We start from the raw sequence: 11,196 nt of genomic DNA on the forward strand, positions 1-11,196 counted from the left end.
TTCTAACCATCATTTTTTAAATCCTCAAAGTAATCCTGTGAGATAAAAAATATTATCCCCATTTCTGAGATGAGAAGACTGAGGCTTCACAAAATTAATTAATTCCAAGTCCACATTGCTTGGAATTGAAACCAGACCTGGGAGATTCCAAACGCCTGTGGTCTTCCCCTTTCATAAAGTTGTCTCTTTTAGAGGAGCATCAATACAATTGGAAAGAGAAACAGAAAAGGCCTTGGTGGGAGCTAAATTAGAATCAATATCAGCTTGTGGAAAAGTTTCAAGTGCCCAGTTAAAATTTATAATCCTGTATGGAAGCAGATCTGCTGATAAGGCAAGGGAATCTGGCTAAAGGGTAAGAAATACAGACTGTCCAGGAGGCGTAGAGAAAGAGGGTTAGAACAGTTCAAACTTATAGCCATAGAAATGGAGTCTCTCTCCTCCTTGAACAAGCCAACTAGCTGCATTGGCCCTGACTGGACATCCAAATAGTCAGAAGTGTCTGAACCAAGCTAGCAGGGGACTGAAAACCAGAAGTCCTTCTGAGGGCCCCTGGTGTTGGTGAGGGACGCCCAGAGAAGCCACCTCCACAAGCAAGTCCACAAGCTAGTCGGGTCGGGTCGCAGTCAATGGTAAACACCTTTGCAGCACATTCACCTAGGGTACTAACTACAGCTCTCAAGGTTGGTACCAGATGCTGTGACAAGACTTCCCTTGAGGTTCTTTAACCACTTTGCCTTTATTAGTATTCCAGGCAGGAGATGAAGAACCTCATTCCCCAGCAGAATAGTTCTGACAGGAGATTGTCAGGGAAATGGAACAGCCTGAACAAGTGGTGGCAGGCAAACTGAAGGACTTAAAGGTGCACTGCGGTGACAAAGCTGTCTCAGAACCCTGGGAGGCAGCACTAACCACATCGAGCAGGTGGCAGCGGTCACTGGGAACCAGCCCTTGTCAAGCAGAGGCTCCAGACCAACATCACACAGTGGTACATCCTACAAACAGCTCTGGCCACACAGCGAAGCACAAGCAAACCCCCTTCTCCAAGATGCGCTGTGTAACACTCGGGTCTCTCAACCCTTCCAACTCAAAGGAGGCAGGTTTTCTTCTTTCTACTAGTCTTTCTTTCTTCCTTCCTTTCTTTCTTACTGTATAAAACATTTTTTTTATTTTTCAAGTACAGTTGATATACAATATTAATTTCAGGTGTACAACTCAGTGATCAGACATGTATATAACTTACCAAGTGATCACCCTGATAAATCTAGTCCCCACCTGACACCATAACACCATTGTTATTCCAATATTGACTATATTCCTTATGCTATACTTTACATTCCCATGACTGTTTTGTAACTACCAATTTGTACTTCTTAATTCCTTCACCTTTTTCATCTACCCCCCCCCCATCTAGAAACTATCAAAATGTTCTCTGCATCTATGAGTCTGTTTCTGTTCTGCTTGTACACAATGGAATACGACCCAGCCATATAAAAAAAATGAATGAAATCATGCATCTGCAACAACATGGATGAACCTAGAGGGTATTGTGCTGAGTGAAATAAGTCAGAGAGAGAAAGACAAATGCCATATGATTTCACTTCTATGTGGAGTCTAAAAGACATAATAAAGGGAGGCAGGTTTTTAAAGATGCTATCAGCTCTCAACTTGCACCTGTACTCCCTCCTCCTTGGTGTATGTGCAGGTTTAGACTCTGAGCTTTGGCAAGGCCTAGGACAGCAGCAAATTATTCCTGTGAGATCGTGGGAGAGAAGATGGAAAATGGGACTTCAGAGCATGCTGCTCTGAGCTTTGCACACCCTTAGGATCAGAAGTGAAAATGGGGCAATCTTCAGTGATTGCATTTCCAGTGCTGCTGCCCAGGAGCAGGAAACAAAGACATAAGGTGGGGCTTTCTATACTACCCTTTACCTCTTTGCACACAATATGCCACAATTGCCTAATCCTCACAGCTTCCAACTACACGGTAACATTTAGTCTAGTCCAGTGGTCGGCAAACTCATTAGTCAACAGAGCGGCAAACCGCTGCTCGAGCCGCAGTTTGCCGACCACTGTTCTAGGTTGCCCCACATTTCCCACATTGCCTTCTCTTGCACCCCTAAGAAGCAAATTTAGGCCTATGTAGGCCCTGTTCATCCAAATCTGAATCTTCTCCCCTTTTAGCCCCATTTCCGCAACTCCTATTTATTAAAAAAGATTTATTTGGGTTCATTGACTAAAATTATAAGAAAATGCCAATAACAAAAAGAGCAATTTCCTGAAAATCTACATTAATTGCAATAGAGAAGAATCTAATACTTCTCCCTTTTACCCTATAAAGTCTTTGGCCTATAGTTAATTTTTAATTATTTAGAATTAATTTTAGAAACAAAATCAATTCACTCCCCCACTGGGAGAACCCCCTGAGTCAGTCTCCATGGAGAGGCTCTTGTAAACATGTTATTTGGTTTTCTGTCCTCAAAACAGCCCTGAGCAGCAGGTCTTATTACCATTCTCACAGGTAGGGAAACTGAGGCAAGGAGGGTACAAGCATTCATCTGATTGTCATACAGCTGGGGAGCAGGCAAGTGAGGGGAGAGAAATCAGAGCCTCCTGACACTAAGCCTGGGGCTCTAAATAGACAAATTATCCCTCATTTTTCTGTAAAACCAAGTTGTTAAGGACATTTTAATAGCTTATTGTTCTTTGTAGTTTTAGGGAAGCTAGAAAGTCCTTAAAAGCAAAAATAAAAGTCAATTCTAGGGGATGGAGATCTTTGCCACCCACCAAAATCAAAGGTAAAGAACTACCACCCTAGCTGGTTTGGCTCAGTGGATAGAGCGTCAGCCTGTGGACTGAAGGGTCCCGGATTCAATTCCAGTCAAGGGCACAGGTTCCCCAGCCCTGGTCATGGTGCATGCAGGAGGCAACCAATCCATGTGTCTCTCTCACATAGATTTTTCTCTCTGTCTCTCCCTCTCCTTTCACTCTCTCTAAAAATCAATGGAAAAATAGCCTCAGGTGAGGATTAACAACAAAAACAACCAAAAAAAAAAAAAAGGCAAAGAACTAATGTTAAATGGGAGGTGGCTTAGATGTGTTTCCAAAACAAATGACAAATGTAAGTCCATTTCTTGGCATGATAAAATAGATACAATAATTTATATTTTTGAATAGAGAAAACCAGAGAGGTATTCTGCTGGAATTCGTAACAGCCACACCAGTCTTGTGGGACCGAGCCCTTAGCCTGCGGAATTCGATGCTATCTCCGGGTAGATAGCATCAGAATTGGGTTGACTTGTAAGACACGCAGTTGGTGCCGGAGACTTGTTTGTTGGATAGTTTGGGGAAACCTCCCTCCCTACACATGGGAATTGGGTGCAGAACCCTCTTAACACATAAAGGAGTTGCGTATGTATTGGGATACAGTTCTCCATGGACCTCTTGTTTATCTAGCATCTTGCAAGCTGCTTACCTGCCCTTCGCTCTGGACTACATTTTTAAGGATGTTTGTATAGGAAACAGTTTGGAAAGATAGAAGTAGTGTCTCCCTCTGGAGTAAAAGGCAGGCATGTTTACTACCTACCCACTATAAAAGATTTTAATTTTTACCCAGTTGATGTGGCTCAATGGGTTGGAGTATCATCCCGTGTACCAGAAGGTCACAGGTTCAATTCCTAGTCAGGGCACATACCTGGGTACAGGGTCAATCCACTCCTCAGGTGAGGATAAAAATAATAATAAAATTTAAAAAGATTTGAGTTTTCTAAGTTCAAGGTTCCATCCTAAAATGTGACCCATTGCACCTGCAGGTATTACCTGACCCCCTCAGTATCACCTTATAGGAACTGAGGCTTGGAGAAATGGCACAAAAAATGCTGATGCTCCAGCCATTGCTATGGCTTTGAGAATTCTATGTCTTCCACAAGGCTCTATGAAATCATGGCAGGCTAACTTCAGAGCTTGCAAATAGGTAAAATCCAATCCTTCACAGTTTTTGAAGTACTGTATTCTAAGCAATATGTTGGTCAGTAGGGTTTTATAGTTTCAGATTTTGGCGTTTGTTTGGTATAGTCACCTTTCAACCCTAGAGAATAGTGCCAAAATTGAGGAAATCAAGCCATTCCCTCCTAGAGTGATATTTGGTACAATGAGGGACAAAAATGCTAAAAAGTTTTCAGCATTTATTGCACAAGTGTAGAGTGATATAATGGAAATCACATGCATTTGGTGTGCTCAGTTCTGCCCCATGCCACCTTTCTGAGACTAAAAAGCCACCTAATTTCATTTACATTTGAATCCATCATCTACTAAACAGTTCACATGAGAGTGAAATGAGATGATAGCATTTGAATAATAGTTATACATTTTGCTACCAACTAACCTAAAACAGCCAACAGTGTCTATCTTTGGAAAACTTGCCTACTGAGGAAACAGTAAGACAAATTTTCAACATGAGTTTGCTCTTAACCTAAAACTTTTTATTGTTAGGTCACTGACAACCATTTGTCTATTTGTAACAACCTTAGTTTTATCTTTCTGAAAGCTTTGCCAAGCCAGGGAAAAAGCATTCGATATTTGAAAATATGACCCACTTCCCAATCTCAAGGTCTGATGACTTTCTTTCCCATAACCATAGAATCACAGGTCCTATAATACTGGTAGTCGATACTTTTTTAAAAACTATAGCCATAAAACCACCGTGGCTGTCTATATCCCCAGACAACCCTTAGAGGCACAGCTGCTGAAATGCTGAAAATGAAGCCATATGTCAATTCCTCAAAACATGTTGAATGCCCGTTTCTTAAAACGCAAGTAGCAGGTGAGGTTTTTGTTTCTGCTTTTAAATAGCAGTGAGGCATCCCTATTCCCAAATTGATGATGTCTAAGCACACAACAAAGCCAGATCTAAGCTTTTTATAGTTTTCAATCTTCAATGAATTCTGAGGAGGAAAAAAAAATCCTTTCCATTCTACTGTGTTACTTTTTTGGCACTTAATTTGAGATTATGATAGATCAGCAAAAACCTGGTTAATTAAAGCATCAAGGTGAAGATAACCAAACACTTTGCAGTGGTGTTTCTTTGCTATATTGGAGACAGGAACAATCAATCCAAGAGGCCAAGCGACTTTGTCATGGGAAGCAAGCCTGGCCTGAACTTGCTAGAGCCAGGACTCAATGGCCACTGAGGTTGACCAAGGGGACTTTCAAGCTCACCCAAAGGTCATTTCAACTATGGCATCTGATTATTCTTTCATGTGCCTCCATTTTATCCTCTAGATATTTTTTTTATCATACCTTTGTATCACTCTATGCCACCTACTAGTTTCATCTGTTAGGCTCCTTAATTAAAATCAGGGACTATATTTATTTAACTACCCACTGTCAGTAATGAACATAGTTGCCTAATAAATGTTTTTGAATTTCAATTGAATTAATAAGTGAATAAAATATAATTACTAGTCTGGTACACTAGACGCCAAAATACCAGCAGGGAATTTGCCATCCAGGAGGCCTTGGAATAGTTGGGACAGGAAACTCTGGTAATGAGGCAGTATTGTAGCAAGTGAGGTGAGTTGGATTTATACTTCAAAACTCCAATTAAAGTTCCTTTTTCTTTCATAAAGGAGAGTTGGTCCCAAAGCTGTTTAGGAGAAAAAAGCTGACACCTTTGCCTTCTTCCTTCCCTCTTTATTACCTGGAGTACACAATAGAGCCTGGACTCTAAAATTGTGAAAGGCTAGAAACTGCTAAAGGTGGCAGCACAGGTCACAGCGGAGCAGTTTCTGAGATCCATCTAGATGAGGAATAGAAGACTTGCTCCTCACGGATTCTGAGTGGGAGCAGACCATGGAGCTGTTCCATGCTAAGGAGGCTGCCTCAACTTCTTTTCTCACTTCTGACGTCCAGTGATCAGACCCTGTGTCTAAGGTGAGCTTCAGTGCTCTTCACTTACCCATGTGCCCAATTGCGCCCATCTTTTCTGTCTACCTGCCTTGGCAGGTAGTTTTTATTATTAAAGGTACTAGAGGCCCAGTGCATGATTGAATCATGCACGTGTAGGGTCCCCTACCCGCTTTCGCTTTCAATCGCGGGGGAGCTGGGTGCCTGTCCTCTGGTGCACCAGGCCTTTCAGAAGCCTCCGGCGCGGTGGAGGCTTCCGAAAGGCCTGGTGGCAGAGCAGACAGGCACCCAGCTCCCCCACTTTTGATGGTCCGCGGCGGGACGTGAGCTCGCTGCCCCAGAGGCCCCTTCTGTTCCGCAGCACAGCCATGGCCCAGACGCTGAGCTCGCGCCGCCGCTGGCAACGCGAGCTCAGCATCCCACCGGCCCAATCGGCTACCCCAGCCACCCCGAGTCCCACCCCCTGCGCCTCCCACTGGCCCAATCGTGGGCGTAGCGGAGTGATGGTAATTTATATATTACCCTTTTATTAGGTAGGATGCTATCATCTTCCACTTTATGTTTAACATTTTCAACTAGCATCTTCTCTCTCATGATCATCTGCAGTTCTAAGAGGTAAATTTGGCCAATATATTGTTCAACCAATACAAATAGCTTCCAACTTTATGGTTTACACACACTAGTCATTAATGATAGTTATCATCTTCACACCCCCACTGAACCAGAATTAGCATCTTTATAAACTGAATATAGAAGAGGGAAGGCTCTGATGAATTAAGAATTATTCCACAAATCCCTCTTTACCAAACAAAAGAATCCTATCTAATAAAAGAGTAATATGCAAATTAACCATCACTCTGCTACACCCACCAGCCACACCCACCAGCCAATCAGGAGCGAATATGCAAATAAACCCAACCAAGAAGGCTGAAGCCACAGAAAGAGCAGGAGGGAGGCTTGGGTTTCCCTGGCAATGGAGGAAGCCAAGCTTTCCGCACACCCTGGCCGGCCCAGGCTTCCACTTAAGGCTACAAAGTTTCAATTATAGAAGGTAAATAAATTCCAATAGAAATGGCTGCCGCCATGGAGCAAGCAGAAGGCTTGGCTCCGCTCCAGGCTACAAAGTTTCAATTGTAGAAGATAAATAAATTCCAGATACCAGAGCATCCGCTTGGGTTGCCGGGGGGCTTGGCTGGCTTGCAAACCACCACAGGCCCCTCACCCAGGCCGCCCCACACCCCAAGGGAACCCCCACCCTGATCCAGGACATCCTTCAGGGCAAACCAGCTGGCCCCCACCCATGCACCAGGCCTCTATCCTATCTAATAAAAGAGTAATATGCAGATTAACCATCACTCCAACACACAAGATGGCTGTCCCCATCAGGTCAAAGATCCTGCCCCCATGTGGACACAAGATTGCCACCACAAGATGGCCAGCAGGGGAGGGCAGTTGGGAGAGACCAGGCCTGCAAGGGAGGGCAGTTGGGGGCGATCAAGCCTGCAGAGGAGGGCAGTTAGGGGTGACCAGGCTGGCAGAGGAGGGAAGTTGGGGGAAAACAGGCAGGCAGGGGAGCAGTTAGACATCAATCAGACTGGCAGGGGAGTGGTTAGGGGGTGATCAGGCTGGCAGGCAGAAGCAGTTAGGGGCAATCAGGAAGGTAGGCAGGCGAGTGTTTGGGAGCCAGCAGTCCTGGATTGTGAGAGGGCAGTCGAACATCTCTCGAGGGGTCCCAGATTGGAGAGGGTGCAGGCTGGGCTGAGGGACAACCCCCCCGTGCACAAATTTCGTGCACCAGGCCTCTAGTATTATATAATTTCTATAACACTTTAAGGTAGATAAGCTAATGATTATCTCTCTTATCTATTGAGGCATGTCCAATGCCTACACATTGGCTTATATGTCTGTTCAACAAACATTGGTTAAATGAATTAATGAATGGTCTTCCTTTATTAATTTTTATCTGGATTTTGCAATTTTAAGGTTGAAGAAATTGATTAAAACCTGAAATGTAAATGCATCTCTAATTCATCTCTATTGGAGATGGTGAACACGTATTATTCCTGAATAATATTCTTTTTACACACCTCTCTCCTTTTCTGTTGTTATATAAGCCTAAACCTTCAACCTCTCCTTAATAGTCTCAGAACCTTGAGCTCTTGGTTCATAATCCCCAGGCTCAGATCACTCCCACATTCTCCCAATTTCACCCTACATGATTCTATTTACTCTCAGTTTATGGTCCTCTCGCTGTAGCCTCTGGTCTAGAAAATAACCACTGCATTAATGTGTTCTTTCCAAACTCTCGGTTAAAATTTAATTATTAATAAGAAAATAATAAAGTGGCAAAAGACATTTTCTGCATTACTCCTGAAGACAGTAATTTATATGACTTGGAGTTCACATAACTAACTTACTGTGTCATAAATAAACTTATTTTTTATTTTGGTATAAATAAAATCTAAAAATAAAATATGCCAGGAATAATGACAAATAGATTTAATTAATTTTGTGATTTATTCCATTTCAATGGGTTTGTCAAGATCATTTTTTTTTTTTTGCTCACTAATAGAATTATATGCACTGCTTACAACATAGCACATGGTAATAATTTCCACCATTTCATTGTCATTATGATTATAATCATCAGAATTATTAGATTGGTTATTTGCCTTTCTGCAGATAAAATTATCCCTTAAATGTGGGGGCGGGGGGGAAATCTACATCCATTGAAATTCTTTCCTATCCCTACTCGCTCTGTCATTTCTTGGCATTGTTTTGTAAGGAGTACCATAACCAAGGGCCACAAAGTGACTTTGGGGTACAAAGGAACTGGTCCTCTTCCCCCAGGGATGGGCTAAAACCTAGAGACCTGAGTGGCCTGAGCTCTGCTCTAATCGGGGTAGCAGAGAAACTCCCCCTCCCATCCTGCCCTAGAGAAGGTCTTAGACCCTCAGGGCAGGAACACAGGTTCATTAACTCTTCACTGAGTACTCTATGGCAGTAAGAGGAACCTACCTTGGCCTCCAGTAGTTAGTACCAGGCCAACTTCAGAGTGGTCCACCATTTCACTCTTTCCACATTCTTCCTCCATTAACTATAAGCTGTATGAATTATTAGTAGTATATACATACACTGAAACAGTTTAGTCCAAATTAAGTTGAAAAGTCATCTTAATTAGATCGTGGGTTTTAGACACAAACATTCCTGCCTCTCAGTGCTGTCACTACTACCAATGGCTGAGTAATGGCACCCGACCCACACCCTCTGCAGGTCTGCTTCTGTTGACAGTAATTGTAGCAAGTGCTCAGCATGGTTCCTGGCAAAGTGTAGAAGCAGTGAAATACTGTTTTAAAATCCATGTGCTTCTCTTCATACATAACATTATTGCTCAATCATTTCCTTGAGGAAAATTGGCATTGTTCTAGAATGAAGACAACGAAGAAGAAACAACAAATGTTCTTATGTTCTTACAACTCACAAATAGGCTCTTGGAGTGCAAAGAAGCAAGATATACAGTATTATGCACTAAGCTGTATCACCCCAAAATTCATACGTTGAAGCCCTAAACCCCAGTAACCCAGAATGTGACTGTATTTGGAGATACAGAGGTAATTAAGGCTAAATAAAGTCATTAGGATAAACCTAATCCAATATAACTGGTGCCCTTATAAGAAGAGATTAGGATACAGACAAGCACAACGGAAAGACTACTTTAACAAAGAGGGAGAAGATTGCTATCTACAAGCCAAGAAGAAAAGCCTCAGATATCATCAACCTTGCTGACATCTTGCTCTCGGATTTCTAGCCTCCAAATTTGTGAGAAAAATTATTTCTGTTGGTTAAGGCCACCTACTAGTTTGTTATAGCAGCCCTAGCAAGCTAATACATAGAATTGATGCCATAATAACAGGTCAAGAAGAATGGAGAAAGCCCCACATACCTTTTTTCCCTGGGAATGGGGTAAGGGTCATTTATTCAGGCAGGGGCTGGAAGTATTAAAAAATATGGATTGGAGTGTAGAAAGAACAAAAAATGAGGAAATCGGATCTAGAGGGGTCACATGGAAGCCAGCCTCTCTACAGAGATACTCAAAAAAGGGTGACCCACCTCATTCATTCTCACCACCACCTCCACCCCCACACATTCCTTTCAATGCCAGCAAAGTAAGACATCCATCATGGAAGTCCAGTGCAGATTTTACTTCAGATTTCACTTTTATCAAAAATATCAATTCCCTGGTCTCTCGGGTCCTCGTTTCCAAGATGACCAAGAAAAGAAGGAATAACAGTCATGCCAAAAAAGGCCGAGGCCATGTGCAGCCTATTCGTTGCACCAACTGCGCCCGGTTTGTGCCCAAGGACAAGGCCATTAAGAAGTTTGTCATGCGAAACATAGTAGAGGCCACAGCCTTAGGGACATCTCCTAAGCAAACGTCTTCGACGCATATGTGCTTCCCAAGCTGTATGTGAAGCTGCATTACCGTGTGAGCTGTGCCATTCACAGCAAGGTAGTCAGGAATCATTCTCGTGAAGCTCAGAAAGACCGAACACCCCCACCCTGATTTAGACCTGCGGGTGCTGCCCCATGACCTCCACCAAAGCCCATGTCAGGAGCTAAGTCCTTAATGAGTGAAGAAAAGTTCTCTGGGGGGAAATAAATAGAAATTGTACTTCCTGATGGGTGTGGCTCAGTTGGTCAGGGACCAAAGCGTTGCCAGTTCGATTCCAGGTCAAGGCATGGGTTGTGGACTTGATCCCCAGTTGGGGGCATTCAGGAAGCAGCTGATCAACGTTGCGCTCTGGCATCCATGTTTTTTGCTTTCTCCCTCTCCCCTCCTCTCTCTCTAAAACCAATGAAAATATTTTTAAATCAAGAAATGCTTTTGAGTAAATAATTCAAATAACTATTAATCTAGAAGAGGAAGAAATAAACACTGTCTAGGCGGATGAATTGTTTAATTGAAAAGGTCCTGGGAGGAAGTGGTAATTTTACTTAAAGACTTAAAAAGAAGGATTTTTAAGGAAAGAAACATGTATTAGAGCAGATACCACCAGGTAGATGTCTAGAAGAAAGCTCTGGTGATTAATCTGCTCTTCAAATATGGAAGATTTAATAACTTTCTTAAAGAAAATCCATTTTAAGGGTTTGCAATTTTTTTAAATTGTGAAACAATTGAATTTTAAATGAGAACTTTAAACCTATCTGTAAATCTAAAGTCGTTTTGTTGGTTGGGAGATATGAAAATAGAATATGTACTTCTTCACTCCTAATCAATCATGTCAGATACGTTAT

The 11,196-nt window shown here is 42.5% G+C and overlaps 1 pseudogene across 1 annotated transcript; it reads left to right on the forward strand.

The window, feature by feature from the left end:
- Positions 1 to 10,166: 10,166 nt before the first annotated feature.
- On the forward strand, positions 10,167 to 10,561 carry LOC307093778 (small ribosomal subunit protein eS26-like; annotated as a pseudogene). Its single transcript has one exon. The product of its transcript is annotated as a small ribosomal subunit protein eS26-like (transcript).
- Positions 10,562 to 11,196: the final 635 nt, after the last annotated feature.

The sequence above is a fragment of the Cnephaeus nilssonii genome (assembly GCF_951640355.1).
Source record: "Cnephaeus nilssonii genome assembly, chromosome: 21".
Classification (NCBI taxonomy): domain Eukaryota; kingdom Metazoa; phylum Chordata; class Mammalia; order Chiroptera; family Vespertilionidae; genus Cnephaeus; species Cnephaeus nilssonii.